General features: G+C 36.8%; 1 protein-coding gene across 2 annotated transcripts in view; it reads right to left on the bottom strand.

The window, feature by feature from the left end:
- Positions 1-12,500, bottom strand: part of LOC135196200 (GATA-binding factor C-like) — a 151,233-nt gene that overhangs the window by 101,570 nt on the left and 37,163 nt on the right. The window lies entirely within an intron of this gene.

Below are 12,500 nucleotides of genomic sequence, written 5' to 3'. Positions count from 1 at the left end.
TTACTAATAAAGTTCTGTATTAAAAAAAACGAGAGAATATTGGAAATGCCACAGAATATCCGCGCACAAGTCGGTCTACAATACATGATATTTCTTTTGTTTTATGCATTTGCCATGAGAATTTTAATTGTATATTGGTATGAGCGCAGCTAATGTTAGGTTTCGCTACATTAAGAACCATAATTGGTGATTACAACACGAAAAACCATCCACTGATATAAAATTTAATTCAAAATTAAGAATACTTATCGTTCTAAAAGTGCAAGAACAGGTGAGTCAATAGAATTTACTATTGCTTTTTCCTCTGCACACACAAAACATTAGACAATAAGTTCACATAACATTCTGTGCACTTGCTACTGCAGCTTGGTGTGAATGAGAATCTTGCAGAACACGTTGGTTACGGAAAGAGTGAACCATCAAAAGGTCAGTGGCGCTGCAGATCTGATCACTGAGGAATGATGAAGGCAGCAGCGCAGGAGATGAACATCAGCGAGGAGGGCTGCCCATACAATAGGAGTGAAAAGACCAGAAATATTTACACGCGCTCCCACATATGTGAATGGGCGATATCAGCGGCATATCTATGACTCGCCTTGCTCAGAGCACCTCCTCAACGGCAGAGGGCGAGTGCTAAGCCTATCGGTAATAAGTCGCGCTCTTTCTCTAACAAACAGGGAATCGCACGGCCTTTTAATAGATCTTCCTTTCCGATAATGAAAATAAAGAGGAGTTCCATCTATATCTTCCAGAGAGGTTTCCAGCAGAAGAAAGGGGTGGTGCGCCTCGCGAGGTCTGGCATCTCCATTAAGAGAAGACGAGCGCATCCAAATATGGTCGTTTCATTACCCAGTTATGGAATTATGCATGGCCACTACGGCCTAACTGGCAATCATCACACCTAAGCTGAAAATAACACTGCGGCTTTTAAGGTATGGGAGGCACAGCTGACCTGCAGGGACCACGGAAGAGATTCCTAGGGGCTGCTCGTAGGGGCAGTCGATCGGTTCCTATAGAGAGAGAGAGAGAGAGAGAGAGAGAGAGAGAGAGATGCTGTTCAAATTAGTCATCGTTAAATTTCATCTGTACAATGTAAAATAGTTTCTGTATTTCGATGATCATGAAAAGGAGAACATCACTTATGGCGCAAAATTTTGAAGGGAAAACAGCTATCTAAACGGTTATTCGGTAAAATTAATAGATGATGTGATTCAAGAGAAATCATACAGAACGTTTCTCAGAGTGGCGAATGATGATGCGAGACTAGTAATGAATAACAAAAAATAATCCAGATGTCATATCATACCTTCGTGTATCGATAACTGCCCATATTATAAGACGATGACCGACTAATTTGTGGAACAAATGGAACACACGTTTACAAGCAAGGAAATCAAGTGACAAGTCTTTCTCACAAATTATGTACTTTTCATTTTCCTAATTTTCTTTTACTGGCGTTTCAAATGAGATCAAGTCTGCCTAATCAGAAAAAAAGCTCTATAGTAACGCTAGGAAACAGAGAGAACTTTTTTGAACAACAAAGTTTACGCAACGTCCATATAGAATTGGATTTCGTATAGCCGCGTGATTCTGTGTGTGTGTGATTTGTAGATGCTGTGGTACGTACAAATACCGACAAACATAATATCGCATGCACATACATACATCAGCCGGATATTACTCTAGCGGCTTTATGGGGAGCCCAAAGAAAACTGCCGAAAAGGGCGAGGGGATGACGGGGCCAGGAAGTCGGAACTCATAACTCGGGCCCTTTCGAAGGTGTTGGGAGCAGCAGCTATAAAACACGCGATTTACGAGAAGGCACTTCATTTTCATGATTTTAAATTACATTGAGCGTTATATACCAGATCCCAGGGACCATTTGTAACAAATTAAAGTTTATCTGATCTAAAATCAATTTAGGATTTCATGAATAAAATGTAATTGTTTTCACCCACTCATGTTTTAGTAGGTAATTATCGAGGTGATAATTTAGGGTCGAACAGCACGAACACGCAGACGGCGCTGCGCTGCGTGAGGGGGAGGGGTGGGGGTATGGGGCGGTACTGCTCCATGATCGATTCATCAACTCTGGAAAGGACGATTGATGATTTTCTTAGACGCCTTGTTACGAATCCGGAGTGTTTGCCTATCCTATATAAAGCAATTTGATTCAATATAAGTACACGCCAATATATCAAATGATTTTGTAAAAATGCCCATTCCAGAAAATAAAGAGTAATCTGATTACACAATTCTGAGGAACCTTACAAAATATTGAATGCATATTTATCCAAAGCATTTGTAAGTTTATGGAAGCGAGTAACTAACACGCAGAAAAATAGTTAGGGACTAAAAACGAACGTAAAACGAAATATAAAATTATTGTTATCGCAATGATAATAATAAAGGAATATATGATGTTCAGTCGATCCGCGAAATTCTGTCAAGTTACATAATAAGTGAAGATTATAAAAACTGATTAATGATAAAACAATAGGTCACGTTATTCATCCGTAGTTCTCGGAAGAGAGAGAGAGAGAGAGAGAGAGAGAGAGAGAGAGAGAGAGAGAAAACGGCTACGCTCAGGATATGAATATTCAGAAGCCATAATTTACACAAAGTTACAAACTAAGTCATTAGATTTCACCTACAGACAGGTTCATTACGACGGGAAGAACTCCAGCTCATATATAGCCTCTAAAGTGCGTCGCTTTATTCTTATGGGAACAAAATCACTAACACACAAACATGAACTCGCACACACAACAAATGAGAGAGAGGGCAGTGGCAATGAGCCAAGACTTCTCTCTTGACAGAGAAACAATTATTCTCAATACCAATTCAAATTATATGGTTACATGCTGCAGAGGTAAATTAATGTAATTTAGCGGTCAATTAATGTAAGAATACATTAATATATATGATCCTCGAATGGCAGGTTTCAGATTTCTTGTTTAGTACAAAATTCATCGTTATCTTTTACATACAAGGTATAACAGTAAGTCGATTGTTTATGGGCACACTTCACCGTCTTAAGTGCGATATCAATCATACGCGTTCGTGCAATATTCGATGTTTTGGAACATGCATTTCACTAAATTAAGTAAGCAATTTAAATTAGTCTTATTTTCCTGTAAAATCCTTGATAGGATTTACTCACGCATCTAGGACAAAAACATCTTAACCGAAGGAGCTCACGGTGTGACGTGAGATGCGAACAACAACATGCAGAGGCCAGGCAGGATTCGCTTATCAATCCGATCTCCGAGGAAGGCAGCCAGGAGGGAAAGGAAATCAAGCTCAAGTGCTAACCACTGGAACGCCCTGATGAGGACTTTTGCCTTAAGACTGACACTCAAGCCTAAGAGGTGACTCTTGTATTCGCAGACTGACTTCTAAATAGAGGGGTCACTTCGCTGCAACGTGTCAAATACATGCAAAAACCGAGAAATGCATAATGATGCGTTAATCCCCAGAAAGAAGCGCGCATAAGCCATGTACTTCCCATGCAAATCTCCGAGGCGAATTCCACATTCTCTTAAGAGCAAGGCTCTCTAATCCTTGGTAAAGCACCGCAAATAACGTCCGACTTTCCTCCCTCACTGAGGCATCTTTTCTTGATCTTCTCTGCACAAATGAAGCCGCTGCCATACAAGCGTAACGACAAATAGGAGCCGCATTACCTTAAAAATTTAATAGCAATTACGCAACACGCCAACGTGAAAATGTTTCTAAAATACACAAAATAACAGGTAAAGTATTGCTTATGTATATATATATATATATATATATATATATATATATATATATATACATACACACACACACGCATATTTATATATATATATATATATATACACACACACACACACACACATATATATATATATATATATATATATATATATATATATATATATATATATATATATATATATATATATATATATATATACGTATATCTGGCAATAACGTAAACTATAGCATTTTCAATCAAACAAAACAAAGAGAACTAAACGTTTTAGATACTTGGTATTTATAGAATTAAGCAATGGATTTTATTTATATATGTTTAGTATCAAGAGAGCTATTACGTTTTCCCGCTATCTATTCCTACAATGCTGTTTTTATTGTTACTTCGTTGAACAGAGAGAGAGAGAGAGAGAGAGAGAGAGAGAGAGAGAGAGAGGAAATTTATTTTAAGTAATCTTTAGATGTTGGTGACCTTTAAGCCTAGATTACTCTGCAGACAAACAGTTAAATAGTTAAGGGAGTTTTAAGTTAATATAATCCTGTCCAAATGCAATGCAGAAGCGAATGACCTAGGAATGTTAATTTTGAAAACATGAAAATATTGACATCGTAGATAAAGTGATATTCACACATGCGAAGCTGCTAACTGGACAGGTACCTTATATATAGTTGTGGAAAGAACAGCTAAACAGTTGTGTCACTGTATTTGTTATCTTGCTCGCCGATAGATAGAAACGTAGCATTCAGAGAATAGAAAGATTTCTGCTGCACTTTCTCCAGAATTTCTCACAAGCGGTGAGATAAATACGTACACCATCTTTACTCTCATTCATAGTAACTGAAAGTGGCAAGGACCTGGTTTCCCACCTACCCATTATTCCTCAACGAGCGGACTCCGTCGGATTATGTGTTGCAGATTATTGCTAACGCCGTAGTGTTCTACTATCCCAGCTCCATTTTTGACCAGATGCTCTGCTCTGCTACATAATGAGAAGGAATATCTTCTACATTGGCAGATCTATCTCTCTTCCAGGATTGAGAAACGATAGCAGCAACACTTTACAAGAATACAGGTCAATGGCACCGCATTTTTCTCTTCCATAAAATATTGCATATTTATTACAGTTAGTATACTGATATAATGCAGAGTATCAATAAATCTAAAGTTATTTAATGACTGAATAAATTTATATTAGTAAAGGGAATGGGATACGCCGTTGCTTCTGAGATATACATCTGCCAAGATTTATTTGTTGTCGCAAACAAAATATATTACATTATATATAAGTAACACATAACACAAACATATATCTATATATATATATATATATATATATATATATACATATATATATATATATATATATATATATATATATATATATATATATATATATATATATATTATATATATATATAAGAGGATTTAGTTCACAGGGGTAAAGGAAAAGCTGACATTCCTTTCAGCTCAACAGTTTCGGCCTTCACTGTTGAGCTAAAAGGAATTTCAGCTTTTCATTTCCCCTGTGGACTAAAACCTCATATATATATATATATATTATATATCTATATATATATATATATATATATATATATATATATATATATATATATATATATAATGATGTGTATGAATAATGTCTATGATAACCGCATAAACACAGATTACCGCGATAAATTACACTTTCGTTATCAGAAATTCATGGAAGCATTTACCCCTCCCGTGAAAAATGATCGCAGAATAAAGTTAGACTAAGTAACTCAACAGCCCCACCAACGCGTGCAAGAATGCAGGCGAACACGTGTGAGAGTCAAATGAATAACGATTATTCACCTCTCATTCGGCGGGAGGGGAAGGGACCGCGCCACTAGATGGCATTATACTCAGCCGTGTTAAGTGGACGATAGCATCCGTAAGTGGATAATTACTGGTGGATGAAGATGGATTCAACTCCCACGGGAATCTATCGACATCCGGGGATACTTGGCCGTCGTCGAAATGGACAGCAAACATTGTAAGGGCAGGTGGCGCCGTTTAGGGACAGGCATTTCCCATAACAGTTTTACGCATTTCATTGATTATTTTTATCTATAGGCATCATTTTTGTCCAGTCGGATCAACATGTATATATATATATATATATATAGTATATATATATATATATATATATATATATATATATATATATAACACACAAACACATATATGTATATATATATAGCTGTGTGTATGGATATACATGTTATACTACATTTTATATATATATATATATATATATATATATATATATATATATATATATATATATATATATATATATATATATATACTATATATATATATATGTACGAAGAGAGAGACGAGAGAGAGAGAGAGAGAGAGAGAGAGAGAGAGCACACGTAACTTGCTAGTTGCTTAAAAAATGTTTATTTATTACAGTGGTACCAAAGGCTCACATAGGTTTATGTTGTTCCCAGACGGCTCTTTGCGCACCTGAACAATATAAACTAAAGGCATAACCTAGCAAAAATGAGAGGCCTCTGAAGAAAGACAGCTCATGCCTGAAGAGAATTCCTGACCCTTAGAAAAAATAGAGACTGCAACCGACGAAATGGCCGGAGGTTGGCTTTCGCGGTTTTGTTGCGAATTCGGTTATGGGATTAATGACTTTATGTACAGTTCAAGCTCTGCTGTACATACATCTGTGTTACTGCCATAACAATATGAAAAATTATACGAAACTCATGTTAGTAAGCAACACCTTTTAGCTGATGGAAAACCAACCTCAAGATTTTTTGCAAAATTTTGATATGAAAGATTCAGAAGACTGACCATATCTGTGAACTCTTGAGTTTGGAATAAATAGGTACTCATGATCTGCTGGAAACTGAAGTCTCATGCAAGCAGTGCGATGGAGGTCTATATAGGTATTATGTCCTTCTCCATCGAAGTCATGTTTTGATTGAAAACTATCGAACGGAATTCGTCGGTGCTTGGTGAAAGCATTTATTGGATGCCCCATTCCAGACGAGAACTTTGTGGTGGGCCTCTTTTCATTTTTCCCCAAAGAAGCAACGCCGAATTTGCATTAGTATCTGTCAAGAGTTTATCAACTGGAGCGACTTACCCAGTGATTTTATTCCCCAGTTTTATCAAAATTCGTTCCTCTGTGCTCAAGATATTAGAATATTGTCTTTATTGAATAGTTTCTGTGAAGGGACTCATATATATATATATATATATATATATATATATATATATATATATAACACATATCATATATATATATATATATATATATATATATACATATATATATTATATATATATATATATATAATATATATATATATATATATATATATATATATGAGATAATAATGATTTAATAAATGAAAGCAAACTAATTTGAATTCTAAGGAACTGGAGGTCTTCAAAACAAGTGAGTCTTCATATCAAATTTTTAGAGCCACAAAGTACTATACAATATAACTGAAACAAAACCATGAGCTCTAGGCCTCAAGAGGAAGAAGAAGAAGGCAACAAAGAGATGTTATACATTTTAAAAGAGTAACAATTATTCACATCTATTGCATTTTATTCTTTCTCTATATTTTAGCTGCAGCCGACAACAATCGACTAACAATTAGGTAACTAAATCATTGCTTAGGTGAACAGAGGCATACTTGATTTTAAGGAACGCACCCATTCGTCCCTCCTCGTCCCGTTCGAAGATGTGAATGCACGTCGTCCAGTTCTGAGGCCACACAAAGACACAAAGAGAGAGAGAGAGAGAGGATAGGACATGGACAGATTTTCTGCTAATAAGGTATGACCTAAATCAGTAAAAAGGGCACATGTCTGTGTGTGTGTGAGAGAGAGAGAGAGAGAGAGAGAGAGAGAGAGAGAGAGAGAGAAATGATTATATAATGAAATAAAGTTTTAGCAGGTAATGCATGAGGTACAGAACACACACACACACACACACACACACAGAGAGAGAGAAGAGAGAGAGAGAGAGAGAGAGAGAGAGAGAGAGAGAGAGAACATGGATAATATATTTTCTGCAAATTAAGTATGACCTATTAAGAATGACCTAGAATCACTAAAAAGCGCACATATATGAGGAGAGAGAGAGAGAGAGAGAGAGAGAGAGAGAGAGAGAGAGAGAGAAATGATTATACTGTATAAAAAAGTTTTAGCAGTTGATGAATGAGGTACAGTACAGACAGAAGGATGATGAGAGAGAGAGAGAGAGAGAGAGAGAGAGACATCTAATCACCCACTCAGCCACCCTCCGACAAAATTGATCGATCGAACTCAAATCTGTGTCGTATCGGGCTCATCACCAAATTGGAAATGGGTGGTGTGTCTTTAATTTGATTCGCCGCCTTTCGAACCCTACAACAGACTTACATCAGTAATTCTGACGGCACATTCGGCTCGCTTTTTTCTTTTCTTTCTGTATTTTTGCGTCCGTGTGCTCTATTATTCATATTCATTCATTTGGAACTTTAGTATTATCTCTGATACTTATTAATTTCCTCTCTGCTTATTCGTCTGTGCTCGAGTTTTCTTCCTAAATTCTTTATGGCATACATGATCATACTCTCTCTCTCTCTCTCTCTCTCTTCTCTCTCTCTCTCTCTCCTAGCCTATACATACAATTACTCCTTGCCATCCCCTTGGCTGACTTTGCCTAAATGAACTCGTTAACATAGACGAAGCCACTCGATGGACGTCAGCTCATTAAGTAAACTTGTGGCACTGGACACATTGTATAACACCTTCCGCATAATGGTTTATTGACACAGTTAGCGAGGACAATGAGGAACCGGTCTATTTCCATTTCATTAACTGCAAGAGGACTCGCCTCTCTATCCCCAGGCACTCGTAATTGGACAATTTATGTGGAGGACTTTTTATTTTGCAGGGGACACAAGGGAGAGACTAAACAGGCCCTTGGCAGGGAATGCTGCTTTCGATTGTATGGTACTTGTCGACAAGTTTATTTACATCCCTACAAACAGAATATCAGATATGCAGATCACGACAGCGCTGAATTTTTAACGCGAATGCATCTTGCTTCTTTCCTTGCGCTATTTTCGAGATATTTTCCTCTAAAGCTCCAAGCATTACGAATGACAAAGGTGTGTCAGACTCCAAGGAAGTTATTGGTCTGCCATTGGTCTGTCACATTTGATTACTGTAATGAGGAAAACATACTTTCCACTTGCTGCATCCTTCGACTGCGCTCTGCACGCCTTGCAGATGCTCTTGCTCTTCTTTAAGGTAATAATGTGGCCACCTTAGCTTCAGCAAGAGACAGATATGAAAGGCAAAACGAGTGCAATATCTCATACTGCGCTAAATGAAACCATTCTAAAATATTTACTATTTTTTTTTTTATATAATGCTGCAATAACTACAAGAATTAAAAAAAAACGGAAATATACGTTAAAGGTTACCTTTTTCCTTGAAAAGTTTATTTGAATGCGGATAAAGCAAATTCGAGCATTTTAATTAGCAAATCGCAACAAGTAGTACTAATAATGAACACTAAAGGCATGCTTTCAAAGATACTGAAATTTCTAAGTAAAGGTAATGCGTACGACATCATTTCATCTTAGGATTTTCAATGATTACCTCATGAAATATTACTAAAGAGAGTTCTGCTGAATTGAACAACGGTTCAATCAAAGTCTTTGTGCGAGATCACTGGCAATTATTGCCTTGAATAAAGTGCTAGTGAGTCCTCAACAGGGGAATTCAATTCGAATCGGTTTACAGCTAATGAGGGTAGTATAAAATCATCCTTTAGAGAGGATTGTGTCATTTCGGGTCCCAGACCAGAGTTCTCTATTTACTGCTTAGATCAATGACTACCTGCTCACTTACCTAAATATACATACATACACACACACACACGTGTATGTATGTATATATGTATAAATATATACACACCCACACACACACACACCACACACACACACATATATATCTATATATATATATATATATATATATATATATATATATATATATATATACACAGCACGAAAACCGATTAAACCATATATATACATACTTGTGCTTATGCACAATGATTTATAGAATACATATATTAATATTTTACGAATCTCGTGGCTAGACTGACCCAAAATTAAAAAGCAAGAGTTAGATGTATAGCCTACTATTCAACCAGGGACGTAGAGCATCATGTCTTATTAGAAGGAGTAATAATGATAAGGTAGAAGGGCGCACTTGAAAGCATAATGGAAATATGCAGAGGGCCGAGAGAGCCAAAAGCTCAGAGGACAGAATCAACATTTATGGTCCTGATTCCGATTATCTGATGAGGATGGCGGTTAAGGAACGAGGAGGAAAGGTCATCATGCGGAGTTTGATTAAGAGCTTCGTGTAATTATCCAATTATCTTGGCACATGAGAGAGAGAGAGAGAGAGAGAGAGAGAGAGAGAGAGAGAGAGTATGACGATGATTAGCCCTTCGATTGATGAGCGTTTTGGCAATACATGTATATTGCACACACATAAGTAACTTAAAATGATGAATTTTAAATGAGTAAATATTTTAGAAATAAAGTAAAAAATTTTCCAGTCAAAACGGGAGTAAAATTACTATATATTGCTATTTGCCGGACCACAAAACCAGTCGTTTGGGGAATTTCTGTTTCAGCCGAAGAGAGGACTACGGAAATGGGAGAGAATGTATTAGAGGTCAAATTCACGAATAGCCGTCATCGATCAGATGTGGCAAAAAAAAAAAAAAAAAAAAAACAAAAAAAAAAAAAAAAAAAAGGAAAAAAAACTACTGACCATTTTTCGCTGATTAAACCGTTAAAAGTAAAAATGTAAAAATAATTACGGATGATTGACGATTAGTCCACAACAAGTTATGATTTGGTGTCACAGACATATTCACTGAAAGGAAAATTGTGCAAATATCTGGCTGTAATCTGGATACAAGGTTGTCATAGAACATTTGGCTAATTTTCAGTCAGCTAACATATGAAAATTTCATGTCATTAAAACTTCAGAAAGTTACTCTCCTCGTGAAATGAACTAACTTGTGCGAATCGATTATGTAATGACCGCATAAATTATGTCCTTCGTCTGCGTGCCAACATTTATGCCATATTGGACCCCACCCATTTCAAGAAATAGAAAAAAAATCTATGCGCTTGTGACTGCAAGTATTCTAGAAGGTATACCAGGTTGCTTCTTAAATATGAATGACATTAAAAATAATCTTGAAAGGCGTTTACAATTTGATTTTATGGATACTAAGGTACCTATTCGCGACCGTCATTGACGCTGATTGTGACCTTCGTAAGCTGATGCTCAGCAGCCATCCTTGATCATCACGATGTCGGCTGTATAGATGCTAATGTGAAAGTTGTTGCCATATTTCCTATTCTCTTGCTATACATAACATCTCCGTTTCTTACTCAATAGGGCAGGAAGCGCCTCAATGGCGTGGTCGGTATGTTGTTGGCGTGTCACCTCGGTGGCCGGGAGTTCGATTCTCGGACATCCCACTGAGGGGTGAGAGACGTGTATTTCTGATGATAGAAGTTCACTCTCGACGTGGTTCGGAAGTCACGTAAAGCGGTTGGTCCCGTTGCTGAATAACCACTGGTTCCATGCAACGTAAAAACACCATACAAACAAACAATAGGGCAAGAGCATGGGGTGGCCAGACTTTTGGACTCCGAGATCTACTCTAAAGACTGAAACCCTTTTACGATCTACCAAACTACATAATCATATATTATTACGTGGGAAAAAAAATCAAATAACGCCATAGTACGATAAAACATAAGTATAATTGCCTCACTTATATATATATATATATATATATATATATATATATATATATATATATATATATATATATATAGCTTGTATTCTTGTTTGTTTATATATATGATTGTGGGGGAACGGCGATCGACCAAACAAGTGGCCGCGATCGACCGTTGGGCCGCCTCTTCTCTAAGCTATCACAGCGAAGCCAAAATTATTAATAGGCTCACGTAGCACCCAGCTTATATTTGGGATGAAAAATGAAACTTTTTAGTCATTCTAAAAACTAATCTAATCAGGCGAATTCTACACTGCACTTCAAAGGGGTAGGACTCAAAAATGGCGCTGACCAGTAAACTCGCAAATGAATGTGCCAGTCGCAGAACTATCAAGAATATAAAATTTTATCATTCAGTGTAACAATAAGTGATATTAGCAGAACAAGGTTCCGAATTGTAGTACATTACTTGTTTTGGGATAATCAGTCAAGAGGAAGAAGACAGCTGGTTGCTACCTGTACGCTGGAAAAGACGATGCTGGAACATTAACGAAAAATCTTGAGAACGAAGGCCAATGGCATGGTAATTGAGCAGCCATTAATATCATATAGCCCAGACCAAGGAAAAGGAAGGGTAATAGGAAAAAATGTGGAGGGTGCTCCTAATGGCGAAATGTATACAATTTTTATGAGCGGTTGTTAGAAGAGTCAAAGATGAGAGCAGTAAGATCATAACTCTGTGGACGAAAAAAGAATGCCATGGAATTGTTCTAAAACTAGCTCTTATGTGTGTGTAAGTGTGTGCGTTTTTTTTAAGCGCGAGTTTTAAGGGAAATCAGCAACGCAAAACTGAGTTTATTTTGTAATACAAATCTGTTGTATACATATTGTGAGTAATATAATCCAGTACGAGCAGTGGTA

This window comes from Macrobrachium nipponense, chromosome 17 (assembly GCF_015104395.2).
Source record: "Macrobrachium nipponense isolate FS-2020 chromosome 17, ASM1510439v2, whole genome shotgun sequence".
Taxonomy (NCBI): domain Eukaryota; kingdom Metazoa; phylum Arthropoda; class Malacostraca; order Decapoda; family Palaemonidae; genus Macrobrachium; species Macrobrachium nipponense.
Note: the sequence above shows the minus strand (reverse complement) of the source record. Positions and strands in the feature narration are given on the sequence as shown.